The following is a 9,244-nucleotide window of genomic DNA, read 5'->3' as shown; positions in this document are numbered from 1 at the left end:
TTGCACATGACTGACGTGTTTCATATTATTAACCCCCAAAATGGAATAAAGTGTTAGTGGGGACATGCCAGTTTGTTGTACATCAGTTAGGTGTTGGTATGTGAGGCAAAGATGAACCTACTTTGTTGTTTTGAGGCTTGCATATGCCCATGTTAAATTGTGATGGGCGTATATTTCTTACATATGTTAACCTGTGTTAACTTTGACTAAAAGTGCAATACATACAAATCCTGCATCAATTTCAACAGCTCATAGTGTAGTGGTATAGACAATATGGAAGCTAATCTGATCAACTTTCTTGTCCATCCGTGGTTCAAATCCCAGCTGGATCGCTAGTTTTATTTTTTTTCCATTCATTCAGTATGTGTCATATTTGTGGATAATGCTTAAACGGACATGTATTAGACATACACTGGTGATGTTTTCAGCGATAGGCTATCCGTTATATTGTCTCACTTGCAAACACTTCGTGAAAATGTAGCCTAAACCTGCACTATCGGAGGCAGAGCAGATTAAGAAGTAGGCAGGGTCTTGTTGAATATTCACTGATTTTATGCAAATATCACCAGTTAAACTGCTCACCATCTAAACTGGAACACCAGCGCAGTGAGCTGCCTGCAACAACAGTGGCGCTCGGGGAGCAGTGAGGGGTTAGGTGCCTTGCTCAAGGGCACTTCAGCCATGCCTAGGTCGGGGTTCAAACCGGCAACCCTCCGGTTACAAGTCCGAAGAGCTAACCAGTAGGCCACGGCTGCCCTGAAGCACTGGTGTAAAGTCGTACGCAAGTAAAGATGAGCAAGTTTACCTGTGCAACTTCACATAAGGACACCGACAAAGGCAACAATGTCCTATTGTCGCATGCCAATCTTTAACAGAAAAAATGTCAGATATCTCAATGAACCACAATGACATCAGATGGTAAGGTGTTGAGTGTGTTCCCTTCCTTGTAGCATCCTTATCTGCATTCCACAGTGGGGAGAAGTTCACCTTGTTTAATTAAATAACAATTATATTTCCTTATTAGCTGCATACTTGAGGTTGGAGATATTAAGGCACGTCGAGTTTCTCACATACTGGAACTTCAAGATACATAGCCTTATGATTTTCTTATTCAGTTCTGCACTGGACTTGAATTACGAAATTCGGCACAGATACACAATTATGATTTTGGCCTATTGATTACGTTGCACATTATGGCAAAGGGGCCATGCCGCTCGTTATACGTTTTCCAAAGTATTCTGTATGTAGCAATAAAATAAAATAGAAATACATGAATACATTTAGAATAAAAAAAAAAAAAATAATTTCATGAAATACAGCTTGTTCAGGAGTCTCGAAGCTCGAGTCCGACGAGTCAAGTCTGAAGTCTTTTGAGTGGAGTCGCAAGTCAAGTCTGAAGTCATTGTTTTTGCGACCTCATTGTTTTAGGCTAGTGAAAAATAGTTTTCGCAAGTGCAAGGATATGTGGATTCAATTCATCATGTTTGCTATGTCATTAGATCAAATAAATGTTCAAAAAACTCAAAAAGTCAAAGAAAAGCTTTATGGGATGAGATCATAGAAGAAATATCTGGTGTCTCGCAATGTTCATTTCTATGGAAATGCACCTAGTTTATCTTTTATTTCTTTGCATTGTGCAGGCTACATTCACAAATACACTGCAAGATTGGCAACCCAGTGACTCCTATGCGACTGTCCGCGCGGCACATAGCCTATTCAACATGACTCCTAACTTTGGTTGAAAGATTACAGAAGCAAGGTTTAGCTGTGACAATACCCTGGGTAATCCTAACAGCTAATGTTATTTTACACAGTAAAATCCGAATTTGAAACCCTGGTCACCAGTTGCCAGTTTGTATGGCTAGTTTGCCTACTTAGACTCTGCATAATGAAAAAGCTTTGTATGTCCCCTTTCTTCTTCTTGGGTGGCATAGCTGATCTACAAACCCCAAAAAGGGGCAAACATGTACATGCTGAAGGGCAAAGGGAATATCAAAATGTTTTACTTTGGCCTTTTATGTATTGGCAGACAGCCCTGGTAACTATTCCAGGACAAAACTCAATCCAATGTGAGGGAAACCACACTTTTATTTTTATTTTTTTCTATTCACAGATACCTGCTACCCAGGATGCAAACACTGTAGTTCAGGTATGGTGTGTGTGTGTGTGTGTGCGTGCGTGCGTGTGCATATGTTCACTGATGATCTTTTTACACTGACAGGTTGTAGATGTTCTCGGTGATGAAAGCGTATCTAAATCCAATGTAAGTTTTCAGATGATGATTAAACACCATATATTAATACTTATTACATTTCTTTAACCAAATTGACCTTTACTTTAAATTGGATGTAACATTTACAGGTCAATGAGACAAAAATGAAGGAGGAGTGTTGAAAAGTAAACCCTGATCTAAATACGATTGAAAACAGAATGAGGAGAACAATCAGTGACAGAGTGCCATTTATTCAACGCCACTCCACACAGGAAATCCTTACCGAATACCCAGCTTTACACCACATTTGAACTGTGAGTTAACATTTGGCATTTAGTTCACTGCAAATTATCTTTCAGATGTTCTTCTGCCAAGCAAACATGTAATTTGTTCTCATCTTTTTAAAGGTTTTCTCTGAAATTCAGCACCTGCATAACATTGACCTAAGTACCAATCTGCACTAAATCAGGCCTGTGAGGAGACATACTACAAATACAAAGGTATTAAGTAGTTTGATTTACACTTCATGTCATTACTGCTATAAAACTATGGAATTACAAGTATGTTATTACTGCTATAAGACTTATCCAGTGTATTGTTCAAATTCAGGACTCTGTGCAGCAGAGCGGCCATATCTGTTTGGGGACAATCCTGAGAGGCTCATACGTTGTGGATAAGGTAAGAGTACCAGTCATTTGACACTGTTAGAAACTTCCCCTGCCAATGCGCTTGAATATCATCAATCACCATTGTAAATACTGTTATTCTGCACTTTTCAGATATCCAAGACACCCGCACCTACCCTATGCATGAGAGGCAACCCCTTCAAGGAAGACACCACCATTACACTTTGCATGGACAGACAAGACATCGTAACACCAGAAGATGTGTCGATGGGCATTGGAGCATTGCTAGCAGTTTATTTAATTTTCAATATGGAATGCCCGAAGGCCGTGAACAAGACGGTGTTTTTACAGTCTGTGTGATATTAAGACAAACGAAAAATCCCCATTGCCGTATTTCGGATGTCAAATTTCATACTCTAAATTAAATACTGTAGTTCAATCAATCATTTATTGACTATTTCATTTATATTAGGAAGTTAAAATTGTGTTCTTGTTAATAGCATTGTTTAATAGATGTTTTCATTTATGCGTTCATCTATGTAGCCTGTGTATTATTTGTTTATTTATATATTTATTTATGTACGTATCTATCTGTCCATCCATCCATGTACAGTATTCCTAATATTTTGCCATTGACATGCTTTGACATGCTTTTGATTAAATTCTTGCTTAAATAAATCTGTTGTTTCATGTACATTTATCCCACATTATAATAATAAAAATAATAATAATAAAGGTTAATACATTCTTCTTCTAATAATAATAATAATAATAATAAAGGTTAATAATAATGAAGGTTCTGTAATGAACTTCAAAAGGTTCCTCAAGCAACCTTTGAAAAGGTTCTTCAAAGAACCTTTCTTTAAAGGTTCTTCGAAGAACCTATTGAGGTTCCCCCACAGTTTCAAATTGAAGAACCCCTAAAAGTTCCTCCAGGATCTTATAATTTTTACAGTGTAGGCTATGTGCGCGCGCGAGGTTGGGCATGTCATTGTTTGCATTTGATATTTGGTATAGGCCTACGTTACAAGGAAATCATGAAGTCATCAATAACAAGGTGGTGGTGGAGTTATCCTGTTCTCGTCATTTAGACTACCCTACAAGTTCAGTTTTTTTTTATCAGCCTCTAGCCTACAGTCTGGAGCTGGCCAAACAGTGGTGGCCTGCTTTGCCTAGTTGTAAAATCGAATTAGTGAGTCTTCAATGTTCCCTTCTCCCTAAGCTAAGCATAACAAACCATATAATGCATATTGCTATTTAAAAGCCACTCTGCTAGGTGTCTATATAGTTCGTTTCTAGCAAACAGAAAATGTCAAGATAGCTAAATGTCATTAGGCTACATCCTCTAATTGTCAAAATTTTATTGTCCATAATATTTAATAAATGTGGTGCAAATGAGGCTTGAGTCAGTGGATTCATTTATGAAAAGTGAGCAGCAAGTCAGGCAAAATGGGAATTATGAAAACCGTTTATACTCTATGGGCTAAGCCCCGAATGTTTTCAACTGCCCTGCATACCCAGTGGGCATTTGATGTCAGTTCAACATCAATATGACATCAAACATCGACGTCAAAATTACGTCTAGAAACAGGTCTAGAATGAAAGTTGTATCGACGTCAATGTACTGATGTCAATTTGACGTCAAGATTTTGACCTCCGCGATGTCGTTTTGATGTTATTTTGAGGTCATACTTTGTTGGCATTTGATGTCAATTCAACATTTATTTGACGTCAAGATGTTGATGTCGTTTTGATGCTTTACTGATATCATTCAATGTCAAGCTTTGATGTCAATTCGACATTTATTTGACATCAAGATGTCATGATGTTGATGTCGTTTTGATGCTATTCTGATATCATTCAATGTCAAGCTTTGATGTCAATTCAACATTTATTCTACATCAAGATGTCATTTCCATGTCAAGCTTTGTTGGCGTTTGATGTCAATTCTACATCTATTTGATGTCAAGATGTTGATGTTGTTTTGATATCATTCAATATCAAGCTTCAATGTCAAATAAACATAAATGCGACAAACATTGATGTCAAAATTACATCAGCATTTATTGACATATATTTTGATTATTTGTGCAGAATACAAGTACAAAGACAACAAAATGCAGTTTGTGTCTAACTAGAAGTGCAAAAAAGCAGAAAAGTGATATACAAAGTATAGACAGGTGGTGCATATACAGGACAAGACACAGTGCCGTGTAGACAGTAGTATACAGTTGGTTTATAGAAGGTGGTTTAGAGTAATATAAATTAAATATGTGCAGTGTATTAGTAGTTTTCTTATAAGGGCAGAATAAATATGGCTAAATATGAACAATGTATGACAACATGTACAATGTAGTAACAAGTAATGGAATGTTGGAGAACATTGAGAACATTGAGAGATCCAGTTGAATGGAGAGAGACAGAGAAATGGTTTCTTTTAACAGGGTTCCTACACATTTTCTATTTTAAAATCCCATACTTTTTCCATCCTTTAATTTACAAACTTTTTGGTAGATTTTTCTGACCATTCTCGACAATGCTACTCCAAAACCAAACGTTTGTCTCAGCATCCAGGAATCGTTGAGCACCTACATTTGTGCTTTAACATTGATGGTGTGCCACTTTTTAAATCCTCCAACTTCCAAATGTGGCCCATACTCTGCAACTTTCACAACTTTGCTCCTTTCATTGTGGCCATCTACTGTGGAGTTGCTAAACCAAATTCAGAGGAAGAGTACTTAAGTGACTTTCTCCAGGAGTTGCAGCAGTTACAGCAAGATGGCATTGTTCATGGAGGCAAAGCACTTCAACTGTCTGTGAAAGTATTCATATGTGATGCTCCTGCCAGGGCATTCTTTAAGTGCATTCTTGTTACCATTCTTGTGAGTGAAGCACTATCAGAGGCACCTATGACGGGAAGGTTTGTTCTTGGGGCCAAAGAGCCAGGTGCGGTTCCAAGGGCTGAAGACTGTTTTGTTTAGGCCAGCTCTGCTGCCCCTCTGCCTCCACCGTACTGCTGCCACTCTGCCTCCACCGCACTGCTGCCACCTGTGGACAAGGAGGAGTGCGAGTTATACAACAAAATTAGTTATTAGTTGTTAGTGGCAGCACTAGTATAAAACCTCTAGAATCTCTAAAAACAATCACAAATAGGGCAGTTCATCACAGTTCAACAATTGTGGTTTGGAAACTAGGCCTGCTGCAACTGGATTGATAAAAAGTAATGTAGTTGCAAACATCTCACCTGGCTACTTGTATTTGGGAAGAGCAAAAGCTATCAGCCATCAGCATGATCATGTTATTAGGTTGTTGTTGTAGAACAAGGAAAGGAATATCCAGTGTTTCCTCTACATTTATTTAAGCATGGCGGTCCGCCACGGTTTAAATCCTATCCCTCTCAAGCCCTCTGAAGTCACATTAAATGGGATAGGATTCAGGAACTAATTAATTTAAACCTCACTGACCAGAAAATGTAATGTCTCTGTTTCATAGCAGTTATTGCTAATCAGACATGATGTTGAGCAACTAGAATTGTTTTTAAAATCCCGGGAGTGACACCCCCAAGTTTTTTTTTTTTTTTTTGGGGGGGGCGGATGGGTAGGTGGGTGGGTGGACTAGGGGGTGGCTCAAGGACTAGAGTGCCTTAGCCTGGGTTTTCCCATGCTGCCTTACGCACGCGATTTTATTCACGCTGCTAGGCAGCCTGGATTCTATGGACTTCGTTTTCACCTCAACGAAGGAACCAATCACAGAACGGAGGGAGGGCAGCAAGCCGATGACGACACGCCGAAGCCGTTATGAGCTATGTACAGACGTATTTGATAGACATTCGTAGCGCCCAATAAACGGCTCTGGGCATTCGTAAACCATGTTTCAAATACGAGAAAATTAATGTCTAATTCCCAGACCCTATCTCAATGAGGTCTGACGTTAGCCAGGCTAAGAGCGCCTATTCATGGAAGAGGCATGCGTGTTGGAAGTAGTTTTCAGCTAAAGAGACACTGAAAACATGTTTTAATCTGTATACCATTAACATTGCATAACAAAAGTAAAACATTAATTTGTAGAGTACCAAAACCAGACGTCTTTTGAGTGTAATCAGATTATGGCAATCATTTTTACAATTGTTTACAACTTAACTCTATGTCCTCACTTGAACCCATTTGCAAGGATGGACGACGCTGAGTATAGAACGTGCTGGCAGTGACAGATAACATGTAAACGCGCCATAGCAGTGACGAGACGCACACACCATACAATCGGCCTGACATTTTGAGTGAACTTAAATGAACTACCTAGCAACAATTCCAACACTCACAAGTTAAGGATGTCTTCATGTAAAAAAAATTAAAAAAAACGAAAAACTGATGCATTTAGTCCAAATTAACTGTGCTAAAAAAGTAAAGTGAATGGGTGTTCAAATCTTGAAATAGCATGCATCTCCTTCCATGCAATCCCCGCCCCACCCCCACCTCCACTTTTTTCCCACGCTTAACTGTAGTGTTATATGTAGATAAATTACAATACTTACAGTATTTGAAGTAGCTGCACAACCATGCTAAATAGTATAGTTTTGACACACAGTACACAAAGACACTTCTGCCATCATACCGGAATGTAAACTATACTCGTAAACGTGCTAATTACCAACCATTTCGTTCAAAAATTTTAAAACAACAATGTTTTTGATTTGATGATTTAATACTTCAAAATAACATTGTGTGTGTGTGTGTGTCTTTACCTGGTGAGTGAACTCTCTTGCGAGCTTGGACGTGGCACACATTTGGAATATTCCAGAATGCACTCAGTGTTCTTACTGCAGCAATCCTCACAACACACCACCTGCAAACAGAGGGAGACTAAGATTAATATGTTGCAAAACACACAGAACATGAAAAGACCATCACTGAAGCACTACTACACTCACATGCATCTTAACACATGCCTCAGAGCAAGTCAGGTACATCAAACAAGGGGCAAATAAGGGCTATGAAATGAAGAACATGTAGCCTAACACTACCCTTCACAAACTAAAGATCCCTTTACTTGTAGGCATGCTATTGAGGTGCCACCCACCCATCACATCCATTAAATGACAGGTCTGTTAATAAACATGGCTATATTAAACTGCAGTTCCTTAAATCAGTGGGTAGATAACTGATATATATATATTACTTAATTCATACAGGACTTCTTTGCAGTTATAGCAACACTATATTATGTATCAACACTAGCACTACATGTATTAAGTTTAAATACAGTGACCTAACGTTACCTATGTCCCATGGAAGTTCGCAAGGTAGAGCTAACGTTAACCGTTATTAATTCTAACGTTAACAACTTTCATCTGTGTCTACTAGCCTGCATGGTAACAGCCATTTTTAATGTAGCTAACGTTACTTTAAATGTATAGCTAACTTACTTGCGCCTGATATTTCATTCTAAAACTAACAAACAGACAAACAGGCAAACAAACAGATATTCCACATAATAGTGAAGTTAGTCTGCTACTGGAAAAGTTAACATTAACAGCTAACATCGCTAGCGTTAGCTCACTAGCTAATTCTAAACATGACTAACGGCTTTGATTAACATTCCATTATGAAAACAATATTTCGAATAAATTCACGTTTTCAATTGGCATACAAAAGTACTGTAATTCTTACCTGGGATATCATGACGGCAGAGTTTGTACGGCTTACACATTCAGTCAGAGGCATGACAGAAAAGTGACGGTTGATTGTTGAAGTCACTGGTGACTGCAGTTGAAAAGGAGCAAACTCAGCGAAGATTCTAGAGTGCTGCGCGAATTTGAATTTGTTCAGGGGTGGGGGATGGGAATTGCTGTGTGTGCGCATGCGCTTATCAAGCGGTGATAAGCATCCGTTAAAAACAATCGTGAAAATGATTACTGTTGGCATTTTAGTCTGTTATATTACCAGACTGATTGGTAGAAGTGTCAAAACAATAGTAACATTAGCCTAGTGGGCTATTATTACTACTATTAAGATTATTAACATTATTGGTTCTCATATGGTGGTCAATTCAATGACGTCAATTCCATATCATTTTGACGCCCTTTTTCCTATGCCTTTTTTCTTGATATCAAATCAACGTTGATTTAACATCAATCATATTGACCCAAGTTTATAGACCAGTGACTACATGTTAGATTGATCCCTTGTTGGACGTCTTTACAACAACAAGCAAGCCATAGCTTGTAATGCTAAAATAGTATGAAATTATAGATGCTCAACATGGTGGTCAAAACCTTGACTAATTCTTGACATCAAATTGACATCACGGTGCCCGCTGGGTATTGATTGAAACTGTCGGGCAGTGTGATTGATCTGTATTGTTGAAAACCTAAAACAAATGAAATATTCGACTTCATGTTATACAAGCA

The 9,244-nt window shown here is 38.3% G+C and overlaps 2 long non-coding RNA genes across 3 annotated transcripts; one reads left to right on the top strand and one right to left on the bottom strand.

Annotated features, from left to right (window-relative positions):
- Positions 1–2,048: 2,048 nt before the first annotated feature.
- On the top strand, positions 2,049–3,168 carry LOC143106383 (uncharacterized). 2 transcript variants are annotated; one of them, XR_012983680.1, is made up of 6 exons: positions 2,049–2,069; positions 2,222–2,263; positions 2,362–2,526; positions 2,620–2,712; positions 2,822–2,890; positions 2,992–3,168. It is a non-coding gene; the product is annotated as an uncharacterized LOC143106383 (long non-coding RNA). The 2 variants fall into 2 exon arrangements; XR_012983679.1 differs by lacking the exon at positions 2,049–2,069 and adding an exon at positions 2,105–2,149 and having other exon boundaries at positions 2,992–3,167.
- Positions 3,169–4,877: 1,709 nt separating this feature from the next.
- On the bottom strand, positions 4,878–7,998 carry LOC143105841 (uncharacterized). Its single transcript, XR_012983558.1, has 2 exons — positions 7,580–7,998; positions 4,878–5,886 (listed from the first exon to the last, which is right to left on the bottom strand). It is a non-coding gene; the product is annotated as an uncharacterized LOC143105841 (long non-coding RNA).
- Between the last annotated feature and the right edge of the window lie 1,246 nt (positions 7,999–9,244).

This window comes from Alosa pseudoharengus, unplaced genomic scaffold (assembly GCF_046254945.1).
Source record: "Alosa pseudoharengus isolate Yale_2024_CS ecotype anadromous, Long Island Sound unplaced genomic scaffold, YU_APseudo_1.1 YU_APseudo_1.1_scf_6, whole genome shotgun sequence".
NCBI lineage: Eukaryota > Metazoa > Chordata > Actinopteri > Clupeiformes > Clupeidae > Alosa > Alosa pseudoharengus.
This window is presented reverse-complemented; position numbering and strand designations above follow the sequence as displayed.